The 11915-nt window shown below is 43.4% G+C and overlaps 1 long non-coding RNA gene across 2 annotated transcripts; it reads right to left on the bottom strand.

Moving 5' to 3' along the window:
* Window positions 1–4030: 4030 nt before the first annotated feature.
* LOC310703558 lies at window positions 4031–10340 on the bottom strand. Of its 2 annotated transcripts, none has more exons than XR_014524255.1 (3): window positions 10175–10340; window positions 9250–9382; window positions 4031–4330 (listed from the first exon to the last, which is right to left on the bottom strand). It is a non-coding gene; the product is annotated as an uncharacterized lncRNA (long non-coding RNA). The 2 variants fall into 2 exon arrangements; XR_014524256.1 differs by having other exon boundaries at window positions 4031–4327.
* Window positions 10341–11915: the final 1575 nt, after the last annotated feature.

Here is an 11915-nt window from a genome sequence, read left to right as displayed (position 1 = left end):
CCTTATTCATAAAAAAATAAAAAGGAGAGGAAATCTTGCTTGCACTGATGAGAACTCACAACTTTTGCATACTGCTTGATTGTAACAAAACCCCTAAGTGGTGAAATTAGAGGACTTAGGGAGGAAGAAACCAGATTCTGTTCACATTTAAAGCTGCTACCTAATTTGCAGCTTTCTAAATATAATGAGCAATCTGAAACACAACTGTCCTTTGAAATTCACACTTTTTCCAAATTTTGCAATGTATCCAAGTAAATGTGTACAAGAATTCATGTATACAACTCCTGGTGAATTTTCACAAGGCTATTAAAGTGATGTGGAGATGTGCAGAAATGAGCTTAAGACTGAGGTGGGGGAAAACTGAGAAATGAAGAAAAACCCAATGCGACAGATTCACCTGTCCCTAAGCAGAATCTGCCATCCTCTAATTTCTGAGCTCAGGACATTTTTTTTCTACAACCTAAAGAGCTAAAAACTTGATGTGTGGGTTTAAGCCCGACAATAGGCAAAAGATTCCTGCATTGCAAGGGGGTTGCACTTCTGCTCCCTTCCAACGCTACAATTCTATGATATGATTATACACAGACATAGACACACACAAAGAGAGAGAGAGAGATTTGAATTGACACTATAATTCTGTGCATAAGCAGAATAGTTTACAACAGCTCAGTCCATTGTGCTTGTGGCCAAGATGAACCCAGAACGTGTGTGCTGTGTGGCAAGTCTCTGGTATAGGCTTCTAACCAGGAAAGGTCTAGGTAAGATTCACATTGGACACAGACTGAGCACACGACAAGGCCAGTTGTGAAACCACAAGTCTGCGCCTTCTTGACTCGCTCCTTTCATTATTTATCCTGGGCTGGAGCCAAGCCTCTCACAGCAAGAGCACTCCACTAAGAGATGTGGGGAGGTGAATTTTCCCCCTCGCCGATTCCTCCTTTCACTGTGTCCCTGCAAATCTGCTTTGGATGCTTGGGGAACCCTCTAGAATAACATGGGAAGTGGACCAGAGGATGCAGTGAAGGGGGTGGGAATTAATAAAAATTGTCTTGTGTCCTCATCACCCTACATACACTAGATCGGAGGCCCTTGTGTTGACAGAAACACTCTTTCCACAAATGGAAGAGCACCTTTGAATCAGACTCAACGTTCACATAATTTCCTTTGCAGAACATTAGTGCAGACTGGCTCTTACTCTTGCGTAATCCCATCTGACAGTAGCTGAAGGTGCTGTGTAGTGCTTGTTTGGATCACCTGCAAATATGTTCAGTAGAGTTGCCCAATTGATGCCAGATGCAGACCTGGATCTGCCTTTTAAATACCATTCATTCTTTGTATCTCACTTGGCCTTCATTAATTTAGTCCTATAGCAGCGAAACTGCTCTGTACGTACCAAGCTCTGTGGTTCTGGCCACAGAGAATAATCAAGAGTTTGGAGAGAGTCATTAAAAATCTTGCATTAATCATGCAAGACTTCTCTCTCCCAACACACACACACACACACCCTGACTCAACCCTAACATACTTTATAATGCATTTTTATGTGATACTGAGGTTTTGGCACTATAAAATGATTTGGTTAATGAGTTTCAGGTGATGCTTTAAAAGTAACAGAAGGGAAAGGAAGTGCAAAATGGCAGCTTTGTCACTTGGGTCTGTGAAATTCTTCTGCCACCACTTTTGCTGCTGAACTGGGATGCCCACACTTTACAGAGCATCCCTGAATGAATCAAAGCGAGCAGAACAAGGCCAGCATTTGGGCCTGGCTATAAATGTGTGAAGCAACATAGTGATGTCTTTGCCTATTACTTGGTGTAAGGGATTCATTAGCAGAACAGGCTGATTAGCCATCGACAAAAGCGAAGGGCCGGCCAAACCAAGACAGTATAAATATTCATTTTTAAAAAACACCCCAGTATGTTTCAAGACTGTGCTGTACAGTTTCCAACTACCTAAATTTGTCTTGTTGATGCCTCCAGCAATCCCACCCAACCCTTCCACAAAACATCCTGCTTCTCTGTATGCACCTGTAAACTTTCGGATCAATGCCCATTTGGAAGAGCCAAGCGTCATAAATGTTGGCTGCTCCTTTATTGCTGTTTTTAACTAAAATTCAAGTGGATAAGCAGGAAAGGAATTGGGAACAGCCTGACAGTAAACAGGGATTTGCTTTATGTTAACGCTTTAAATGAAAGATATCAATGACTTCCCTTCTTCTCTTTCCATGGTACATTTTACATATCATAAATCCCTGCATATTTTACAAAAAAACTATACCATTCAGTATTCCATTATTGCCTCCATCAAAAGACTGTTGAATTTATCTTAATACTGCCGGTGTTTTCAACTGTACACAATTATTTCCTATATATTCAATAAACGTTTTCCAATCTTCTCTAAGCATATGGTCTTCTTGTTCTCTTATTCTATATGTTAACTCTGCAAGCTGCGCATATTCTGTCAACTTAAGTTGCCACTCTTCTTTAGTTGAGACTTCGCTCGTTTTCCATTTCTGGGCTAACAAAACACAGGCTGCAGTAGTGGCATACATAAATAACCTTTTTTGACACCTGGGAATTTCAGTCTGAATTATCCCCAACAGAAAGGACTCTGGTTTGTTTTGGGAAAGTACTTTTAAACATTTTTTTTCAATTCATTATGAATCATTTCCCAATACACTCTTTTACCCTTTTACAAGTCCACCCCATGTGAAAGAACGTTCTCTCCACCTCTTTGCATCTCCAGCACTTTTAAATTGTAAAACAGAAAATTTAATAAAAATTATATAGAGTGGTACCTCGGGTTAAGTACTTAATTCGTTCCGGAGGTCCGTACTTAACCTGAAAATGTTCTTAACCTGAAGCACCACTTTAGCTAATGGGGCCTCCCGCTGCTGCCGCACCGCCGGAGCACAAGCTCTTAACCTGAAGCAAAGTTCTTAACCTGAAGCACTATTTCTGGGTTAGCGGAGTCTGTAACCTGAAGCATTATGTAACCTGAAGCGTATGTAACCCGAAGTACCACTGTAGAAAGAAAGAAAGAAAGAAAGAAAGAAAGAAAGAAAGAAAGAAAGAAAGAAAGAAGAGAAATCCCATTATCAACAATGCATTAGTGGAGCGCTGTTTTAAGGTTTTTCATGAAGGCCCAGGCAAAAATCTGAAATCACTAAAAATCCTCTCACTTTCTTCACTGATAAAGGTCAGTAAAATTGCACTCAAACATGCAAAATAACAACCACTTGTTGGCAATGTCATATAATGTCCACCTTAACAAATAAAGATGAATGTTCAATAAACAGCGGGAAGCAGACATGGTGCAAATGCCCTTTGTAATGGGAATTGGGGTTGCTTGTGCGTAAACTGCAAACTGCTCCAAGCTAGTCATATAGCTAAAACTTTCCCTGGTTTGACAGCCCTTGAAACGCGACTGTCTTAGTCACTGGCAGAATCCGTGAGTGGGCGTCTCCTAAATTTCTTCCAACATAGAAATTCTTTGACGCCCAGTCTCCTCCTAGATCCTCTGCGCGGAAGCCTTCTGCGCAGCGTGGGCGTGCCAAGCGGAGGTCCAGTGCTCTCTCCGCTGATTTCACTGGAAGAGTCTCGGAGCCTCCTCTCCGCAGTACTCTCCACCTTTCCTTCCTCCCTGGTGTCCCCTTGATTTCCTTCCCCAGAGGACGGTCTCTCTCTCTCTCCTTGCTAGTTCCCTCCCCTGCATCACTGGAGCGTCTTACCTCTCCTCTTGCCTCTGATGGCAGTTCCCTGACATCCTTCAATTTGGCATTCCTGCTGGTGTGTTTGCAGCACACCAATTTGCCCAGCCCCTCCTGGTAAGTAACAACGACTCACCTGCTGGGAAGCTAGAGGAAGAGGAAGAAGAGGAAGAGTTTGGATTTGATATCCCGCTTTATCAGTACCCGAAGGAGTCTCAAAGCGGCTAACGTTCTCCTTTCCCTTCCTTCCCCACGTATTTAGCAAAGGAGCATTAATATGAAATATATTCTTATTTCTCTTTCTAAAATTGAATACAGGGACCTGCCCACATGCCCACGATCAGCATGTGCACAGCCACTGATATGCGCACCATGTTCAGTGCTGAAAGGGGACGGGATGGACTTGTGTGACAGCCAGGAACTGAAACCCCACCCCCCAGAAGGGGGGGCATACATGGGACAAACCTCACCCCTCCTCAGAAATTCACTTTGCATCCTTTTTGCCATCCTCAATATTCTCTTGTTCCTGATGCTGCCAAATGGACACATTCCTTGCTCTTCCGGGCTGGTCCATTTCATCTCTCCTCTAATCCGTTGTCCACAGCTCCAGTGTTAATGCTGCTAAATTAAGCTTTTCGCTTGTTAGTTTTTGGGGTTTTTTTAAAAAAGGGGGGGAGAATGCTGCTATAATCCTTTAGTTCAGTCCCATAAACTTTCAAAAATGCCCACCCGGCCCCCTGAAATACATTTTGGGATCCCCCGCCACCTTAATTTCATCCCACCTTAATTTCAAGTTGAAAGTTCTCTGTGGATAATTCTCAGTTCAACATTAGCAGTTTCTGACAAGAGAAACTGAACCTTGAGTAAAGTCCATAGGTGCCTTGTGAACAGGGAACAAACAAGCACTTATTGTGCACAGATACCCTTGCCGAGACTTTGGGATAAACAGGTATAAGATCTTTTGCTCTGTGCTTCTGACAATACTTAGCATTTATCTACAATGTTGAACAGTTCTTCCCCAACCGGCCTTTTCCTTTACTGTTTTTGTAGCTCTCAAGAGACTGGGAAAGGCTCGCTTCATACAATGCACATCTGAGCTCGGGGGGGGGGGGAGTGGAATCACAGCTGCAATGAAAATTCCAGTCATGCGCTAGTGAGCCCATCATTTTGAATATTGATGGACAATTTATGCCAGCATTAATGCGATAAGATAAGAACTGTCAGCAGAACAGAAAAGATGTTGGCAGATATATTGTTTAAGCTGACCAGGAAAACAAAGGTTCAGGTTTGCTTTTCGCTTAACATGCATATCGTTTATAATAATGACTGTTAGCACAAGGAAAGCTTAAGCACCTTTCTTCTTGCCATGTAGGTGGTAAAGGCTTCAACTGGTGCAATTTGCTTTCATTTATTTTGCTTTGTTTACAAATACAAACCCCTCAACTGTCATGGGAAAACTGGGACATCCCAATTTTTCACATGAGAGCACGGCGGCCATTTTGGACACTGCAATCACACACTGGGGGGGATGCTTTTCCTGTGGGCATGAACTTTTGTAGGTCACATGACTCGTACAGGAGCGTGGCCCCAGAAGGCGGCATCCCAGTTTTTCTCCTTGATGTGTTAGAGGATATATGATTACCTTTCGGACAAAGTGAAAAAGAAGAGATGTCTTACCCATGGGGCGTATTAGCTAGCACAGTGGTAGAACTGAACCCCACGGTGCAGTACTAAGGTTGGAATGAATGTATTATAGGATTTGGTCTGGGTGGGTTCAGGGCTGGCTCCAGAGGGAAGCAAAGACTGGCGATTTCTCAGGGCTCCAAAGAAATGTCAACTTCCCTGCCACTGCTATCCTTTCCACTGTGCTCAGGAAATCTAAGACAATTAGATACTGCTTACAAGAATTCTTAGGTTTCATGATACACCTCTTCTAGGCTAGGCCTCCCCACTGAAAGTGCCGTGTCTGAGGGGGGCCCCAAATTCTTGAACCACTGGGATTTCTCAAACTGGTTCCTAATGGTTGCCACAATTGCCATTGTTGCCAGTGTCTCCATATGAGCCATAAACTGCTCCCATGCTAGTAAAGTTGGTTGGAAGCAAAGAAGGATGGAAATAACATATATTTTCCAGAAGCCACAAGAATGAGATCTGGAGTAGAGATTTTAGACTCAGCCCTCAATTCTTCCTCTTAGTGAAATACCGAACCCTTTCATCAGAAACACAGGCAGAATACTGTCGCAAATAATTCAGCCTCTCCTTCTAATAAAGGTTCGTGTTGTATATAGATCCAAAACTTTTGGGTTTGGACACTTGGCCTAGTTCAAGAATGCCCAGTAATTTTACTGAACTAATTCTGATCATGCCAACATCCAAATTAGATATGTGCATTTGGAATCATTTTCATTTTCTGGTCAGCTCAGCTCCTGCATTTCGAATAGTAATTCTTAAGAGCTTCATTTTCACTGAAGGGCAGAGTGAGATGTGTCAATGAATGATCAATGAGCAAGTGAAGGACATGCCACTTAGAAAAGGGGCTCCATTTAAAAATTTGTTAGCTTTTGTATTGTAAAAAGGGAGAGAGATGAAACCTTGGGAATTCCATGAAGACTGCTCTTATTCTGAGTCGCTCTGGGTGGCCAAATATAGAAGAAGAAGAAGAAGAAGAAGAAGAAGAAGAAGAAGAAGAAGAAGAAGCCGCCTGAGGAACTATCAGGATAAAGTTCAACAAGGTATCTCAGAACAAGGAGCTGAATGCAGACAGAAAGGCCTGCGTCAATGGCCCTGTGATGTTAAAAGCCTGAGAAACAGTGGTTGATGACTCAGACGACATGGTGCTAATCTCTCTTTATTGCTGGCAGCAAAGATGCTAACACAGAAAAGCTTTGAGACACAAAATGAATTTTACCCCTGAAACAGTCCAGTTCCATGACTGGAGGGCCAAATAATGACTCAGCAGCAAATGTATCTCCCACTAACAGAACTTCTCAGTAAGTGTCCTTGGCTGGATACGATTGCTCTCCTCTCTCTCTCTCTCTCTCTCTCTCTCTCTCTCTCTCTCCCTGTCTGTGAGACGAGATTGTTGTCTCAGGTACTTTCTCACAGTCAGGTAGGGGTCAACAAACTTTTTCAGCAGGGGGCCGGTCCACTGTCCCTCAAACCTTGTGGGGGGGCGGACTATTTTTTTTTGGGGGGGATGAACGAATTTCTATGCCCCACAAATAACTCAGAGATGCATTTTAAATAAAAGGACACATTCTACTCATGTAAAAACACGCTGATTCCCGGACCGTCCGCGGGCCGGATTTAGAAGGTGATTGGGCCAGATCCAGCACCCGGTCCTTATTTTGCCTACCCATGCAGCTAATTCCATCCTTAGGGCCTTTCCGGGGCCAAATTTGCACAGTGGGTTTCTATGATGCACGTGACACAGCGGCAAAGAAGCATAGGTAGACAATCGGTTTGCAAAATCCTTAGAGAAAGAGGTAGAAGGAACATCCAAGTCATGTTGCTTCCAAACTAGGCCAATATTTGGGGGTCACGGAAAATGTTTCAAGTAAATGGCCTTTGGGAACATGCTTTGCCAGCTGTTTCAGCTTCACTCCTTCCATCCTCTCATTAGAGAATGCTAAAGGAGCACACAGAAGTTCTCCTTTCTTGCCATTATTCTACCAGGCCATTGACCCTTCCCCCTCTCTCTGTTCCAAAGGACTTCACATCAAACAGAAAGACTGAAACAAGGGCAAATAAACATGGTTGACAGAGGATACTTGAGCCTTCCTTCTCAATCATTGGCGCTTGACTCCTGCTAATCAAGAGTGAAATTAGTACCAAAGAGAGGGTGAATGGCAAGCCAGAAAACGGCAGCTACAAAAGTGAAGGCAAGTGCTTGGAGATGACAACAAGCCAGAGGACTCTGAAATGGGAGCCCTCTCTTTCTTTTAGTCTCTGAGGATGGAGAAAATATAAACAGAACTAAGTACAGTTGAGAGAGCTGGCACAGCAGAGCAGTTAATGGTGGGAGCTGTGAGCCAGGAGGTCCTGGTTCAAATCAAGTCACAAGCCCAAACAGAAGTTGCTAGTGTTAGCAAAATCTAGTATTCTAGTTCAGGTTTTCTCCCATTATGTTTAAAGTCAGAGTGTGTGGTTGGTGGAGTACAGAGGTATGGATGGTTATAGCTTAAAATGTGGAATTTTAGTCGTAATAGTCGCCATATTGAATGCAGAATTTATATTTAATATTATATACTGTATTTGGAGTTTTTATTGAGATGTAAACTGCTTTTAGATCTATAAATACAAAGCTAAGCTTATAGGCTTGCACTGAGGTAAATAGGCTTACACTAAGGTAAACTGGGTTAGGGATGCGGCCTTGATATCTTGATTTTACAGTTCCGTATAAAAGTAACATTCTCGTTTCCATTCAAACAGGGAGAGACAGTTCAGGCCCTTTTTTGACATTTTGCTTTTCATTTCCTGAATTGTAAGAATTCCCGTGTGCATATTAAACATTTTACAAGTACATTTTACAAGTACTCTGATGCCAGCATAATGCCCCTTATATGACTCCCCTCCTTTTTTTGATAATACTTTTTATTTCCTAAATGTGTACTTTATATAGAGAATGGTCACATGTGTGCTTCATTTCATCAGTTCTAAATGTCTGTAGAAAACTTGGTTTTACCAATCCAATGGTCACATCAACACCATACAAGCACATGGCTTCCCTCGAATAACCTTGCCAACTATATTTTACCTCTCGCAGAGCTACATTTCCCAGTGCCCTTAACAAACTACAGTTTCCAGGATTCATTGGGAGGACCCCATGTGCTTTAAATATACAGTGTGGATGTGACCCTGCACTCTCCTCTAATCATTGTTTTTCAAGCCTTTCTTCAGGGAAATTCATTGAACAGCAATTCAAATTTCAGATGGTCCTACCTCTTCTGTTTCTGGTTAATTGGCTGTGTATAGTATAGGAAATAAAAGAGGTTGCACACCTGAATTTTGAAATACTGGCCTCTGAATCTCCTCAAAGAAGGACCATTGGGGTTCAAGACACATAAGATCAATAAACTTTTTTTTTCTTCTGTATGCCATTTTTCTTTTTGGCTTTTGTTTCAGGTAAGTGACAAACTAAGGGAGGCGGGTGGCACTGTGGGTTAAACCACAGAGCCTAGGACTTGCCGATCAGAAGGTCAGCGGTTCGAATCCCCGTGACGGGGTGAGCTCCCATTGCTCGGTCCCTGCTCCTGCCAACCTAGCAGTTTGAAAGCACTTCAAAGTGCAAGTAAATACCTTCCTCTGCTGGGAAGGTAAACAGCGTTTCCGTGTGCTGCTTTGGTTGGCCAGAAGCAGCTTAGTCATGCTGGCCACATGACCCGGAAGCTGTACACCAGCTCCCTCGGCCAATAAAGCGAGATGAGCACCGCAACCCCAGAGTCGGCCATGACTGGACCTAATGGTCAGGGGTCCCTTTCCCTTTCCCTTTTAAGTGACAAACTGCCTACTCAAGAGTGAGCATTTCTGTGCCTGCTTACATGCCCGTACCTTTCTGTTCCCAACTCCTCCTATCCTGTCAGTCTCCATCACTTCTCCCTTCATCTTCCTGCCTCAATAGTTTACTGCTTCTGCCCCCATCCATCCCCATCTCCTACCTCTCCCCTAAGCCCCCTGTTGGGAAGACACAGAAACTTGAAGCCCTGCTACATCTGACAGTGTATGCTTTCCTTCTGCCAGGTTGAAACCAGCAGGTTTGCCTTCATCACAATGCCCAATCCTGATAGACTCTGCAAACTGGTGCTAGCTTTCTAGAAAAAGAGGTGCCAGAACTCACCATGAATGTTTCCCTTGTTCTCTTATAATGGCAATTTCCAGCTGAAACAAAAAAAGCCCCGGTTATAACACCGGTCCTGAAAGACCTACATTGCCTCCCAGTACGTTTCAGAGCACAATTCAAAGTGTTGGTGCTGACCTTGAAATCCTCAGCCCAGTATACCTGAAGGAGCATCTCCACCCCCATCATTCAGCCCGGACACTGAGGTCCAGCTCCAAGGGCCTTCTGGTGGTTCCCTCCCTGCAAGATGTGAGGTTACAGGGAACCAGACAGAGGGCCTTCTTGGTAGTGGCGCCCGCCCTATGGAACACCCTCCCATCAGATGTCAAGGAAATAAACTCTCTGACTTTTAGAAGACATCTGAAGGCAGCCCTATTTAGGGAAGTTTATAATGTTTGATGTTTTGCTGTGTTTTTAACATTCTGTTGGGAGCTGCCCAGAGTGCCTGGGGAAACCCAGCCAGATGGGTGGGGCATAAATTATTATTATTGTTATTAAGTTTGGCCCATGTGTCTTTGGCTGCCTGTACCCACTTCTGGTGCATAGACACTTTAGGGAACCCATTGAAAATAGAAACCCTTCAATAGACGGGGGGGGGGGTTGTCTGCCAGCTCTCCTTTTCTCCTTACCTGCTGCCTCTTTGCCTACACAACCTTGCACATTTGAGGCAGAGAGAGACTGGTTGCTGTCCACTGCTGGTGCCCACCTCAGTAAGAAAGGAAGACGGTGTTCACAAGTTCCAGGTTTGGGCTACTCGGAGGGAGGGAGGGACAGAGACAGAGAGATGGAGAAGGAGACAGATTTGGTCCACATATGATGTTGCTCTGTGTCACTGAGACTGGCATTGTGAGCTCATGCTGGTTGTCTCAAGCAAAGAGAAAGTAGCCATTGTGACCTCATGATGACAGTGCCTGACTGAAGAGATTGGCTATTGCAACCACAGGCTGCTACTGACCACTTGAAAGAGTGAGACTGGCCATTATGACCTCCTGCTGATGTGGACCACCTGAAGAAGGATGTCCAACTGAAAGAGAGGGACTCTGGCACCCATGCCCTTACAGTTCCAAGTCCTTCATGGGAGTGGTGCCCTCTTGTACCCTGGACCAGGTAGGTGTTACTCTTCCTTACTCTCCCACCCCCTCAGATGTGAATCTTATTTCTCCTCACCCAGCCAACCAGCCCCCACCAGCCCCCAATGATGTGTGGGCATTGTCAGACTGCCCTCTAACTTCTTCTCTTGGCTGTCATTGGGAGCGTGTCTGTCTGTTGTGTCTGCCTGTCGCCTGTCAGTCATTCCTGTGATGAATGGGAGCCATTGAAGACTGCCGCTGCTGAGAACGAGAGAAAGCATCAAAGTGCCAGCTTGAGAAGTGTTGTCAATAGTCTCACAAAGAGCCATGAAAAACTAAAACAAAAATGGAACATTCCTAAAACCAAAATCAAAACTAAAGGTAAACTAAAATGTTACCCCCTTCACATTCCAATATCATATTGATGGGAAATTGGATTTTTTTGCTTTCTTCTTGCCCTCTCCCCAACGTATTTTGTGCAATGGTCACTTTCTCTTCCAAACCAATTTTTCAGTAAGCTTATACTGAATAAAGCCCTGATTCAACTGACTTCACCCCAGAGGAAATAATCCCAATATCATATACTAGTAGACAGTGCTATTTTTCTAGGGGGGAAAGTGCCAGAATTCACAATGAACACCCCCCTTATTCTCTTATAATGGCAATGGTACCCATCTGAGAGGTGCTGGAACTGAGTTCTGGTGAGTTCCCACTGACAAAAAGCCCTGCTAGTCTATTCTATACAAGATGATGAGGCTGTAAGAAAGAAGCCTTTTTAGTACGGTTTTAACAAAGTTTATCATTGCTATTACTATCTTTTTCATCAGTGAAAACAAATTCCCATGTATATTTTAGAAGTTATTCTCTATTTTCTTTACATTATACATGTTTAGATATGGATATTTTCAATGCTAACCTTTTGGATGCCAAAATCTGCTCCAATCCACACAGGAATTGGACTACCACTCTATTGAGAATATGAACACATACACTGTGAAAAAACTATATATAATGAATTTTGATATTCATTTCTGTTGATTTGGGTTACATCATTCCAGCGTTGGGACTTTGACCGATAGCATGACTCAGGCCAGAATGATTTTCTTAACATAATAGATTTTATTCCTTCTTTATTCCCCAGGTGTTTGTTCTTGGAAGAGCCTGGGAGTGTTGTGGCCAAAACAAATCAGGGTTATTAAGAACGTGGTTTTTGGATTATCATGAGAAAAATCTACAGCTATAGCAAGTAAGTGGGCAGATATGGTTAAATAAACTATAATTATTCCTATAGTTTATCATT

Source organism: Podarcis liolepis, assembly GCF_965112155.1.
Source record: "Podarcis liolepis genome assembly, chromosome: 3".
NCBI lineage: Eukaryota > Metazoa > Chordata > Lepidosauria > Squamata > Lacertidae > Podarcis > Podarcis liolepis.
Note: the sequence above shows the minus strand (reverse complement) of the source record. Positions and strands in the feature narration are given on the sequence as shown.